General features: G+C 36.3%; 1 long non-coding RNA gene across 2 annotated transcripts; it reads right to left on the bottom strand.

Annotated features, from left to right (window-relative positions):
• Positions 1 to 8,975: 8,975 nt before the first annotated feature.
• LOC130465744 (uncharacterized) lies at positions 8,976 to 13,706 on the bottom strand. Of its 2 annotated transcripts, none has more exons than XR_008925758.1 (4): positions 12,395 to 13,706; positions 11,062 to 11,849; positions 9,486 to 9,552; positions 8,976 to 9,327 (listed from the first exon to the last, which is right to left on the bottom strand). It is a non-coding gene; the product is annotated as an uncharacterized lncRNA (long non-coding RNA). The 2 variants fall into 2 exon arrangements; XR_008925757.1 differs by having other exon boundaries at positions 11,062 to 11,113.
• Between the last annotated feature and the right edge of the window lie 235 nt (positions 13,707 to 13,941).

Raw genomic sequence — 13,941 nt, 5'->3', positions numbered from 1 at the left:
GGATTTCAGACATGGAGTCTAATTCAGATTGCATGGCTTCTTGCCATTTCTTGGAGATAGGGATCGTCATAGCTTATTTGTAAGTCGCAGGTTCATCACTTTCAAGTACTAGAACGTCATAGCTCTCGTTCGTCAAAATACCTAAGTACCTTTCCGGTTGAGATCTATATCTCTGCGATCTACGCGGGGTTACATTTCTAGATGGTCCTTGATTCTCACCAGATACTTCTAAAGATCTCTGAGTTTCATCCTGAATGTCATCTTGAGCATTCTCTAGAGTTTGTTGTTCGACTCGAATTTCTTCGAGGTCTACTTTTCTCCCACTTGTCATTTTGGAAATGTGATCTCTTTCCAAAAAGATACCATCTTGAGCAACAAACACCTTGTTCTCAGATGTATTGTAGAAGTAATACCCCTTTGTTTCCTTTGGATAACCCACAAGGATACATTTGTCAGATTTTGGTTGAAGTTTGTCTGAAATTAATCGTTTGACGCATACTTCACAACCCCAAATCTTAAGAAAAGACACATTTGGAGGCTTTCCAAACCATAACTCATATGGAGTCTTTTCAACAGCTTTAGACGGAGCTCTATTTATAGTGAGTGCAGCTGTATTTAGTGCATGTCCCCAAAATTCAATTGGAAGTTCGGCCTGACCCATCATTGATCTAACCATGTCTAGCAAGGTTATATTCCTCCGTTCTGACACACCGTTCCATTGAGGTGTTCCAGGAGGAGTCAATTGTGATAGAATTCCACATTCTTTCAGATGGTCATCAAATTTATAGCTCAGATATTTACCGCCTCTATCAGACCGTATTGCCTTAATCTTCTTGCCTAATTGATTCTCTACTTCACTCTGAAATTCCTTGAATTTGTCAAAGGATTCCGACTTATGCTTCATTAGGTAGACATAACCATATCTACTGAAGTCATCAGTGAAAGTGATAAAGTAGCTGAAACCACCTCTAGCATTTGTACTCATTGGTCTACATACATCTGTATGGATTAAACCCAATAGTTCAGTTGCTCTTTCTCCAACTTTAGAGAAAGGTTGCTTTGTCATTTTGCCAAGTAAACATGATTCGCACTTACAATAATCCTCTAAGTGAAATGGTTCTAGAATTCCTTCCTTTTGAAGTCTTTCTATGCGCTTCATGTTAATATGGCCTAATCGACAATGCCACAGATAGGTGAGATCTGAATCATTCTTTTTGGCCTTTTTGGTATTTATGTTATAAACTTGTTTGTCGTGATCTAATAAATAAAGTCCATTGACTAATCTAGCAGATCCATAAAACATCTCTTTAAAATAAAACGAGCAACTATTGTCTTTTATTAAAAAGGAAAATCCCTTAGCATCTAAGCAAGAAACAGAAATGATGTTTTTAGTAAGACTTGGAACATGGAAACACTCTTCAAGTTCCAAAACTAGCCCAGAGGGCAACGACAAATAATAAGTTCTTACAGCTAATGCAGCAATCCGTACTCCATTTCCCACTCGTAGGTCGACTTCACCCTTGCTTAACCTTCTACTTCTTCTTAGTCCCTGTGAATTGGAACATAAGTGTGAGCCACAACCTGTATCTAATACCCAAGAAGTTGAATTAGCAAGTATACAGTCTATAACGAAAATACCTGAAGATGGAACTACTGTTCCGTTCTTCTGATCTTCCTTAAGCTTCAAGCAATCTCTCTTCCAATGCCCCTTCTTCTTGTAGTAGAAGCATTCAGATTCAAAAATGGGTTGGCTCACCTTCTTCTTTTCAGATTTGGTTCCGCCTGGTTGCTTAGTCTGGCTGGCCTTGTTTCCACCTTTCTTAGCATTCCTCTTCTTACCAGATTTCTTGAACTTTCCCCCACGCACCATAAGCACATCTTGCTTATCACTTTTGAGCGTCTTTTCAGCGATCTTCAGCATACCGTGAAGCTTAGTGAGCGTTTTGTCCAAACTATTCATACTGTAGTTCAGCTTGAACTGATCATACCCGCTATGAAGAGAATGGAGGATGGTATCTACAACCATTTCCTGAGAGAATTGTTGATCCAACCGACTCATATTCTCAATGAGTCCAATCATTTTGAGAACATGTGGACTTACGGGCTCGCCTTTCTTAAGCTTGGTCTCAAGAATTTGCCTGTGAGTCTCGAATCTTTCGACTCGAGCCAGATCTTGGAACATGTTCTTTAACTCACTGATGATCGTGAAAGCATCTGAGTTGATGAACGTTTTATGTAGATCTGCACTCATGGTTGCAAGCATTAGACATTTCACATCCTTGTTGGCATCAATCCAACGATTGAGGGCTGCCTGAGTGACCCCGTCGCCCGCGGCTTCGGGCATCGCCTCTTCCAGGACATACTCCTTTTCTTCCTGCATAAGAACTATTTGCAAGTTCCTTTGCCAGTCAAGGAAGTTTTTCCCGTTCAACTTCTCCTTTTCGAGAATTGATCGGATGTTGAATGAATTGTTGTTTGCCATAGTTAAAACTACAATTGAAAAAGAATAAACAAATAAATAACCATTCACAGTTTCTCTTAATAAATTTAAATTCTAGCAAATATGCATAATTTATCATTTATTAAGCATTTTATTCAAGTTATGTGTTCCGGCAGGTGTGAATAAAATGATTCCAAGATCCTTAAATCATTGAAGAATTAAGCACATTATGTATTTAGACTCAATTCTAAAATATTTTAGGTAAGCAAAGCCTTTGCTAATAGTCTAGAAACTACTCTTGGTTGATAGGTACGTCTAAGAACTTATTAGGTAAACCTATCGCATTTGCCACGACATAAAAGGACTCCTTACTTATATCGTTGAGTTTCACCAAAACTAACATGTACTCACAATTACTTGTGTACCTTACCCCTTTAGAATCAATAAGTAACACCTCGCTATGGCGGAAAACTATTACTAAGATCGATGTAAAGGATATCCAAGTAAGTGTTATTTTGGCATGGCACCTTTTAACTCAATTTTTTAAGTTTGGAACTTAAGGCTCTTACTATGTTGGTTAGATTTTAAGTGAACTAAAATCCTTAATCATGCTATATAATCAAGCCATAATCTCATGCATAATTAAGACATATTTAAAGCAATAAATAACTTAAAACATGCATAAGATATAAATGTGATCTAGTATGGCCCGACTTCATCTTGAAGCTTCAACTTCAAAGTCCGTCTTGAAAATGGATTGGAAACTCCGTCTTGAATTTCACCATGGGAGGCGCCATTTTCTTCAAATAGGATAAGCTATAATTAAACTAATTACAACTATTTGATGGTACGCAGACCATATTTAAAAATAATAAAATTTGGTACTTTAGACCAATATTACATTCAAATTAATGGTACGCAGACCATATTTTCTATCCTATTTGGGCCATACTAGTCACTTTTCAATAACCTGCAAAATAGTACATATACAATATATACCATTCACCCATTCATTATCATGAATGGCCCACATAGCTGGTTAGTAGAACATGTTATGCATCACATAAATATTTGCAGCAATTAATCAAGGGCACCAATAATATACCAATTATTTAGTCCTTATTAATTCTAATCAAGTTGTTTAACCTTAAAGGAATATATACCTAATCAAGATTTTATGACTAAAATGCTCCCACTTAAACCAATAAATTCACATGCTTTACTAATTTTAAACATAAAAATGTATTTCCTAGTCTAACCGGAAACATACAAATTTAATTAAAATTCAAAGTTCATATAAATTTATAATTGAATCCATTTAATTTATTTTCAGTTGAATTAAATGAATTTAAATTAATTCAAGGTTTTAATTTTAGTAAAATATTTAGTATAAATTAAAATTTATAATAATTAGATTATTCAAAATTAAATTCCGAGAAAACAATTTAAATTACGAATTTTAAAATTAATTAAAATCGTTACCGAACTGAAAATTTAAAATTAAAATCAAAACGCATCAATCGTAACAAGACGAGGCACTTGGGCTTGCGCCCAAGCCCCGTCGAGTGCACGAGGCAGCAACGCCCCTTGACTGATCGTATGGCATCACGCGAGCAGGCCACACGCAACGCAGCAAGCCCAGGCCATGCTGTGCGCAGCCCGCTCACTCGACGCGTCTGGTTGCTTCGCTAGGCGCGGCAGCGCGCGCTGTGGCGCAGCATGCTCGCTGCCCACACGCGACTGCTTGCCTGGCTTGCGCCACTGCCCATTGCCCTCGCCCCCTCGCCCACGCTGCACACAACACTCAACACAAGGGCAGCGTGCTGCCTTGTGCTCGTGTGCCATGGCCCTTGCTCGCTGCATTGTACTGCATGGGCGACGAGCTCCCTTGCTCGTCGTCGCATGCCCGCACCATACAACACCCCTTAAGGGTAACACGTAGCATCCATTTCTTTGTGGGTGCAAGTTTTATGAGCGAATTGCATAAAAAATTAAAACCTTTATTTAAAAATTAATGACAAATTAATAAATCATATTAATTTCATAATTTTAGGGCGAAAAATCAAAAATTTATTAATCAATTAATTTTCGATTATCATGGATTCAAATCTAGGTCATAAAAATCTAAAATTTCTCATAAATTAACAATTTTTATGGTGGTTTTTAATCATGGATACCTAATTAAATCGTCAACTAATTATGAAAATCAAATCAAATTCTAAATTATTCGAATTTCAACAAATTAATTACAATTACAAATTAGGTTGTATGATTAACAAGCTTAGGCATTCAAATTTGTTAAACATATACAGTAGGTCAATCAAAAATTCAAGATTTAACAACAAGAATCGCAAATATTCAATTTAACATCTTCAAATTACAAACTTTTGCGTTCGAAAAACTAAAACCTCCGAAAAGTCATAGTTAGGCTTCGAATTTGAGAATTCTAGGTTCGGCCAAAAAATAGCTATTTTGTCAAAAATTTAGAATGCCTTTTACATGCGGAATTGAAACAAAAATCACTCGATTTCGTTGAGTAACGAAGAAACTGTCTAAAAACTACGTACATATAATTAAATAAACGCAATTTGCAATTAATTAACAATTACGAAAATTAATAACCCCTTTTAATTCTTTGCAAATTTGTAAAATTTAACCATGTTAAGCAATTATTATGGAATTAATTAAAGGCTCGTGATACCACTGTTAGGTTATTATACATATAAACGAATATAAATCATGCGGAAAAACCATAAACGCCAGGATTCCAAATTAATTGCCATATAACAATTAGCATAATTAGGATGCATACTCTTTGTAGCGTGTCCTCCCTTGCTGCGCCCGAACCGAACAAGAACAAGTCTTTAGGACTCCAAGTGTCGTCCCTCCGTAGAAAGTCCACAGCACGTCCGGATCCGCCTTAAGATTGACCAACTAGAATCGCCCTTAAGGTACTAATTTATTCGGCTATTATGGGAAAGTGTATTACTGAATTTTTGCTCAAATTCTTACCTTTGAATACTTCAAACTCGTTATAAATTATGAGCCTTGATCTCATATTTATAGGCCATGGAATAAGTAATCGAATCCTACTAGGATACGAATTAATTAAATTAGAATCCTAGTAGAACTCTTATTTAATTAATTTATCTTTTAGGATTAGGAATTTAATCATTAAACGAATCCTATACGCTTTAGGTTTCGTATGTGAACACAAACACACACGCAAGCACATCAGCCCACGAGGGGCGCCATGCGCGCGCGCAGCTCGAGCAACGCAGCCCACTCGCCACGAAGCCCACGGGCTGTCGCAGCCTTGGGCGCGCGCTGGGCCTGCCTTGCGGTGGGCCTGGCGCAGCCTTGGCCTGGGCGTGCTTGTGGTGCGCGTTTCCCTTGCTGGACGTGGGCCTGGCTTCGTGCTGGGCCTTCGTCTAGCAAGCTTGTCCGATGCTAATTCGTACGACGGGCTTTCGATTAATTTCCCAATTCCGTAATTCATTTCCGATCGGAACAATATTTAAGATTTCCGATTCCGGAATTAATTTCCGTCTCGTACAAATATTTAATATTTCCGTTTCCGGAATTATTTTCCGTTCTGACAATATTTCCGTTTCAGGCAATATTTCCGTTTCCGGCAATATTTCCGATTCGGGAAATATTTCCATTTCCGATAATATTTTCCGATACGTACCATGTTTCCGTTTCCGGCAACATCTACGACTTGGATAATATTTATATTTCCTATACGATCCATATTTCCGTTTCCGGCAATATCATCGTTTCCGGAGTATTCATTTACTTGCCTTTGACGATCTCAGCTCCCACTGAAACCAAGATCCGTCGATTTCGAATATTCATTAGATAGAGTATTTAATGTCATTAAATACTTGATCCGTTTACGTACTATTTGTGTGACCCTACGGGTTCAGTCAAGAGTAAGCTGTGGATTAATATCATTAATCCACTTGAACTGAAGCGGCCTCTAGCTAGGCATACAGTTCACTTGATCTCACTGAATTATTAACTTGTATAATTAATACTGAACCACATTTATTAGACTTATCATTAAATTCATACTTGGACCAAGGGCATTATTTCCTTCAGAAAGTCCACAGTACGTTCGGATCTGCATTAGGTTCAACCAACTGGGATTTAATCTAAGGTATTATTAATTCGGGATCTCACTTATAATGTGATAGGCAAAGCATGAAAACCTCGTGTGTTTATTATGATCATAGACCAAATATATATAGGAAATAGGAAAACCCTAAGTTTCCAAAACCCTAATTAATTATGTCTAGGAAAGTTCGACTTTTAGGAAACATGCACAAAACCCTAGAAGTAATTTTAGGCAGTTTTGGGAAAATTCTCAAAACTCTAAAACCCTAAGGGGACAGTCGGCCAGCAAGCTTGGTGCACAAGCAAAGCCGTGCCTGGGGTTGTTGTGCACAAGCCTTGCGCGCAGGCCCATGCCATGCATGGCAACAACTTCACTGGACAGCAACGCTGGGCGTTGGGCCTGCACGTTGTGCCGCATAGTGTTGTGCCTTGCATTGTGGCCTGTTGCGTTGTTGCCTTGTGCATGCCTTACGTTGGGCTGGCTCGTCGAGCGATGGGCCGGCGCTTGTGTGTTAGCTTGTCGCTCGTCGTGCTTCCGATTTATTTTTCGATTCCGGAATTATTTCCGACTCGAACAATATTTCCATTTCCGATAACACTTCCGATTCCGACAATATTTCCGATTTCGATAATATTTACGTTTTCGACAATATTTCTATTTCTGATAATATTTCCAATATGAACCATATTTCTGTTTCAGGCAATATCTTCGACTTCGATAGTACTTATATTTCAGTTATGAACCATATTTTCGTTTTCGGCAATATTTTCATTTCCAGCAAATATTTTTTCTTTGCCTTTTGATGGTTTGTTTAGCTCGCACTGAAACCAGCATCCACCATTCCGAATATCCATAATTAGAGTATTTACTGAATATAATATTCACCTAAATACTTGATCCGTTCACGTACTATTTGTGTGACCCTACGGGTTCAGTCAAGAGTAACTTGTAGCATTAATAATATTAATTCCACTTGAACTGAAGCGGCCTCTAGCTAGGCATTCAGATCACTTGATCTCATTGCATAATTAAATTGCTAAATTAATACTGAACCGCATTTATTAGATTTAGCATTAAATGCAAACTTAGATCAAGGACATTATTTCCTTCATATGTGGTGCACATTGGAGGGAATTGGAGGCGACATGAGAGCTATGTTGTAGGCCTTAATTGCTGAGAAGTACATTGTTTGCAATAGTAGTGTTTGTAGGACAAGTACTATTCTTGGCCCTCTTCTTGATGGTTATTAGTTTTAAATCTAAACAAATGTACTTCCTTATTCATTTAGGTGTTTTTTTTGTCTGTTATTGTATATGCCCAGTCCCAATGTTCTTAAGCCCTTGTCCCAATGTTACGTGTGTTATATTTACATTTTCCAAATTTTATTCTATTGTGTGTTGATCTTTTATTCTTCTTTACGAGTCGACAGACCCCCAAAAATGATTTGTTGACCTCTTTCTTTAGTTGTGGCCGTCTTTGATGCCTTACTTGACTATAGTTACTTCCCTTTTAAAAGTGCATTGTTTGTGGTTGCGGAGGTTGTTATGTTCCATTTACTGCCAACTGTCACGAGGTACCACTTAGATATGCTGCCTTACTTGAATTATGTCTTGGCCTGCATCAATTAATTGCTCCACAGTCAGTATCTTGTTTGCATTTAGTGTTTTGGTTGTTATATTCCGTGTGTTGTTTGTGGCTCTGGGTCTGATTTTACTCATTTGTATAAAGTTTTTGTTTAAGCATGTTGTGAAGGAAATATGTCCTGCACCCAATGTGCATTAGTCTACACTACTACAAAAATGGACAAAGAGACCCGTCCAAAATAGCCTTAGAGACCCCATATAAGGGGGTCTCTAGATGGGGGTCTCTTTATAAAAGAGACTCCCTCATCTAGCGGGGGACTGTTTGTTAAAAACAAGAGACCCCTTATTTAAGAAAAGGAGTCTCTTACGTTAACCATACAAAAAATAATATAGAAGAGGAAGAGACCCTATATTAGAGATATGGGGTCTGTTTCTAAAAAATATCAGACCCTATATTTAACATAGGAGGTCTTTTTGAATTTTTTAATATTATTTATTCCAACAAACTCACACCCCTTATGTAAGATAAGGGATCTCTTTGAGTTTTTTAATATTTTTGTAATTAACAAACTCAGACCCCATATGTTAGATAAGGGGTCTCTTTGAATATTTTAATATTATTAATATTATACTCGAGAGACCCCTTTTTATACCTAACAGGTCTCTTCTCATTAATTTTTATTAAAAAAGAAAAATTAGCGTACACCAATATTCGGCCTAAAAAATCAGCATTTTACCAATTTGTACTTCTAAAATAATTCTTACAATTACTAAAAAAAATATTACACTTTACATTAATTATCTCCAAACATTTAAAAATAACAAAATAAAATAAGGGTCAAAAGTCTACATAATTGTGACAATATTAAACAAATTGACAATAACAACTATTCACAATGCATGCACAAGCATGTGTCTTAAAACGAAAAAAGTTGTTAATACTATCTTGTGCTTCGGTGTCACAAGACTCAGAACTCACGACTACTCCATTGACCAATGCGAGTTCGAACACCTTCTCATACATTTGATGGTAGAAAGGAGCACATTTTCCCTCGGTATCCTGGTAGTGATCAGCACGTACCTGTCACGACTAATATACAGTGAGACCAACACGGGCACGAGCACCCAGGAGCTGTAGACATAGATTCATCAAGATCACCCGAGTTTTCAATATATGATGTACACTGCAACCATAACCAACAATGTTAAAACCTTGTTGATCCAAGTATTTCATCTGACCGTTATATAAAACACAAACCAAAAAGATAAATAATCCCTTAACAAGCATTTTGATTAACAAAATTGAAAATTTATGTCATCAATAAATGATAAAAACCATTACCTCTGTAGCGGGATAAATTTTTAACTACTCCAGATCCAGGAGCCAGACTAGTTACCTAGGGCTTGACCTGATAAAAAATATATATAAATAACGGGTTAAGAAGGATAATCGAAAGCAGCAAAATAATCTGCCAAGTAGAATCGAAAAGAAATTCCAAACCAAAAAAATATGATAACATTAACACACACAAAAACGCATACACACCTTGAAGGGAAACTGAATGAGCCTCATTAATTTGAATAATAACAAGTTCCGACAAAAAAACCAGAGAAGATACACATGCAACAAAACAAATAAGGTTTTGGCACAAAATAAAGTAGGTTAATATACTACTATTGTCAATCACATCACAAGAAGCAAAAGCTCGAGCTATCCTCTTTGGCATGAGGTATGCATTTGACGCAGGTTACATGAAGATAGAATTGGAGAGTGACTGCAGTTTTTTAGTGGACCAGTTGGCAGGAAGAAGGAAGGAGAACTCAACTCGCAGCTGTTTGCTAATGATATTATTGCTCTTACTAGTTTATTTGATTTTTGTACCTTTAATTTTGCCAAGAGAACCTGTAATAAGACAACACATTCTATAGCTAAGTCCTCCCTACGCTGGGATGAGGTCTTGATATGGATGGAAGAATGACCCTCTGAAACTGTTCTGTATGTCCTTAAGGACAACACCTTAATTGAATGAGATATACCTATTGTTTCCTATCAAAAAAAAAATACTACTACTAACCATCATTAGTCATTCATTTTGAAAAATTAATGTGATAAAATATAGACACCAATAAGAAAACATCAAACACAAACCTCTCTCTACTTAGGCCCTCGTATATGTTTAATTTACTTTAGACTATGACATGCCGTCTTGCATAGGATGTGGTAATCCAATTGTTATATTAGTTTTTGAAATAAAATAAGTATTGCTTAAATGACCTATGCAATAACCCAAGGAACCTGAGAGTAAGAAGTAAAACATCATCTTAAGAGTCGAATCTACGACCTTCAAACCCTGCTGACAGTTAAAGATGGAAAATGATACAGACTATATGAAAATTAAAGTATGTGAGAAAATCTGAGATAGATTCCAAGTATCACAAATTCACAAGCCAAAATAATAAATAGTAAAAGGAAGAACACTTAAGAAAAAACATAGTACTGGTAGTTTTGAGAAAGAAAATACAATCAGAAAAATAACAGATATAATAAGAGGCCAAAATGCAAAGAGGAACTAGACATGCTTAACAACAATCTGTTTATAGGTTAACAGAGGAACGTGGAAACTCAACATAAGTTGTATTCTGTCATACACCAACACTAGATTGCTTAGCTTAGTGTACTAGATCAGTTAATCAGATACACCAACGAAACAAAAGCTCTCCAAATCATACCCAATATCAGTATAATTTTGCTCCATACTGTATGAATACAACAAAAAATCAAATTCAATATTCACTTAAATCCACTCATGCCAACAAAAACCTTACCAAATTCAAAATCAAAGCACCGTTGAATGTGATGACATTTTATTACTTAATACTACTATACTAGTAATCAGATAGTAAATATAAAAGCATACCTTAGCATTTGCAACACTGATCTTGACCTCAGTAGTGAGTACTAAGGAGTAACTGATTATCACCACAAAATTACATAAACGCGCAAGTTAGAGGTCATACAACAATTAGGCAATGCACAAAACTAGAAAATTGGAGACAAAACCATATACTATTCAAATTACATAGAGGGAAGTCGGACAAACATGTGATGTCAGATATTTTTTGGTAGGTCAAGCAGACAAAAACTCATTGTTAGGAATAAAACATTGAGCTCTGTGCATTTACCATAAACTAATCAGATGAATAAAACATTGTTCAAGGAACACAATGTTCATTTTCACTGCAAATATAACTTAGAAAATGTACTACATAAACTCATATCCTGAAATAACAACTGCAAAGGAAGCTTCCTTTGAAGGCCATGTAGCTAAGTTCAACAGAATCAGCACTAAACTATGATGGTATTATATGTACCTGATTAAACCCAACCCAAATATTAAATATCATCAACTGATGTACTAAAACTGACATGTATTCAACTGTGCCTAACCAGATAGCCCGGTATGATATGGCCCCGAACAAAATTGTCCTAATATAACCCAGTAAATTCAGTCTACTAAGGTACAATCTTTCAATGCTGGATTGTTACTTATAGACATAAAACCCAGCAAACCTTAGAATAAGTTAAGAATTCAACCTAGAAATAACCGAGTCCATTTTGTGGATGTTCTTGATGAATATAAGCAGCTCTTAATAGATTTGTCTTGGTGTGAGCAAGCGTTCCTTACTACTTGTACAAATATGCTACCTAATAACAGAAAAAAAAGTTGTTGTAGGGGGTAAAAAGCACTGGAATATCACACAATAACCCAATTTCAGCAAGGCAATATAATTTAGATAAATATGCAGAGAGGTATCTTGAAACTCCCCTAACATAACATGGAAGATATTCACTACAAGATCTTATGGTTTGACTGGATTAAGGAGAGATAGCTTGAGTTTGCAACATATTGCAGGATGTCTTGTACAAAAATAAAGATTTGAGTGCAAACAATAATTACGGTAACCGGCCAGAGTAAGTTAATATCAGGAATTCAGGACCTCCCTTTATATTACAATGGTGGTGCATACTTACATCAATTAATGGGCAAGGCTTACATTTTTTTATTGAAGACTTCATACATTTATAACTGCTCAACTAAATTTGTTCCGAATTTGAGTCTATTGCTTTTCATCTCAGAATCTCAGATTCTGATTCCCTTATACAACCACACATACAATCAATTTTCATTTCTTCTATTATCATGCTATACAGGCCTATATATTATATAATTAAAAACTAACATTTTTTACCTTGCTTTTGTCCGTAATTTCTTGTTATTCTCCGTGGTTGCATCAACATTTTTCGCCTGCATAAGCATTACTAAGTCTATGATCTACCAAAAATTTCTCCTACTATAAGAGACTAAGAGGCCTAGAGGCTAAAACACATAAAACTACAACATTATCAACTAAAAGTATCTTCAGTTTTCGAGTGTCATTCAGCCCAAAGTTCCGGTCTTTCCGGATATCCGACCAACTTCTATATCCACATACTTAAAGAACAAAAGTGTAACAAACACAAACTCGTACTTGTATAATCATACTTAGCATCCAAAATGACAAATTCCATCAATATGAAATCAAAAGAACCCAAACCTTCCCAAGTTATGATAATATATAATCCGTGCATTGGCACGGGCACAACCTAGTTGTTACTTATAGAATGAAAACCCAGAAAACCTTAGAATAGGTTATAGTGTTATAAGCTTCAGAAAAAACAATTTATCTAAAAGAGAAGAATTAGTAACCAACTCGACATGTGACACATGCCTGCGCCATATTATTGTTTTTCAGAGGGAAAATACAATGAATAATGTAATTTGGAGAAAACATGAGAACTTATTCAGTCTATCCACAGTCTATACTCTTTTCCATTCCACTATATTTTCTAATCTTTTGGGGAGGGTGGGAAAGGAGAAGAGGAAAACAAAGATTATGTAGTCTATACAACAAACATCATATTCCCCAGAAACATATTGTTGATCTACTTCCATTCTAACCTTTAATCCTAACATTTAAGGATTACCATTTACAACATTCTTGGGGGAAAAAGTGTTCCTGTATAGAACAAGTCTGCAAACATGACAAGGAAGAAATCATACTTTCCCCATGAAACCGGAAAACCTAACCCAAAATTGCAAATTGAAATTTCAGAAATTCATGGTGGGAAAACTAACTTCTTAGAAATTGAAGTTGAAAGATTAGGGGAAAAAACCCTAACTTGTAGAAGAAATTACAAATTGAAATCGAAAATCAAATAAACCCACAAGAAATTCAGAAATTCGAAACAAAAATTGAAGAGAAGAAGAATTTAAAGAGTGTGCTTAGGAAAAAAAACCCTAAATTTGACGTTAGCTAGCGATGATGGTGAGGTTGCGGGTGGTACGGAAGTCACCGATGGTAGCGTAGTTCTCCGCTGATGGTGCAATTTGCCGGTGGTGGTGAGTTCGTTAATGAGTTCGCCATTGAGTTCGCCTTTCCCGGAAACCTTGAATGTGAGTCGAGGGAAGAAGAAAGGACAAAAAAAATTCTGGTTTCGCAAAGGTGACAAATTAATAAAAGTAGAGACCCGTTAGGTTAAAGAACGGGTCTTGCTTTATTTTAATTTATTTTGTACGAAGGAGTGGTGGGTCCTACGATACCTAAGAGACCCGTGTAGTTAAATATAGGATCTCTTGTTTCTAATATTTTATTTTCCACGGGAAAAAATAGCCCTATTCATACACTAGAGACCCGTTAAATAAGATAACGGGTCTCTTATTTTTTCTCACTAATTTTAAGTGGGCCCTTTGACTTAT

Source organism: Spinacia oleracea, chromosome 1 (assembly GCF_020520425.1).
Source record: "Spinacia oleracea cultivar Varoflay chromosome 1, BTI_SOV_V1, whole genome shotgun sequence".
Taxonomy (NCBI): Eukaryota; Viridiplantae; Streptophyta; class Magnoliopsida; order Caryophyllales; family Amaranthaceae; genus Spinacia; species Spinacia oleracea.
Note: the sequence above shows the minus strand (reverse complement) of the source record. Positions and strands in the feature narration are given on the sequence as shown.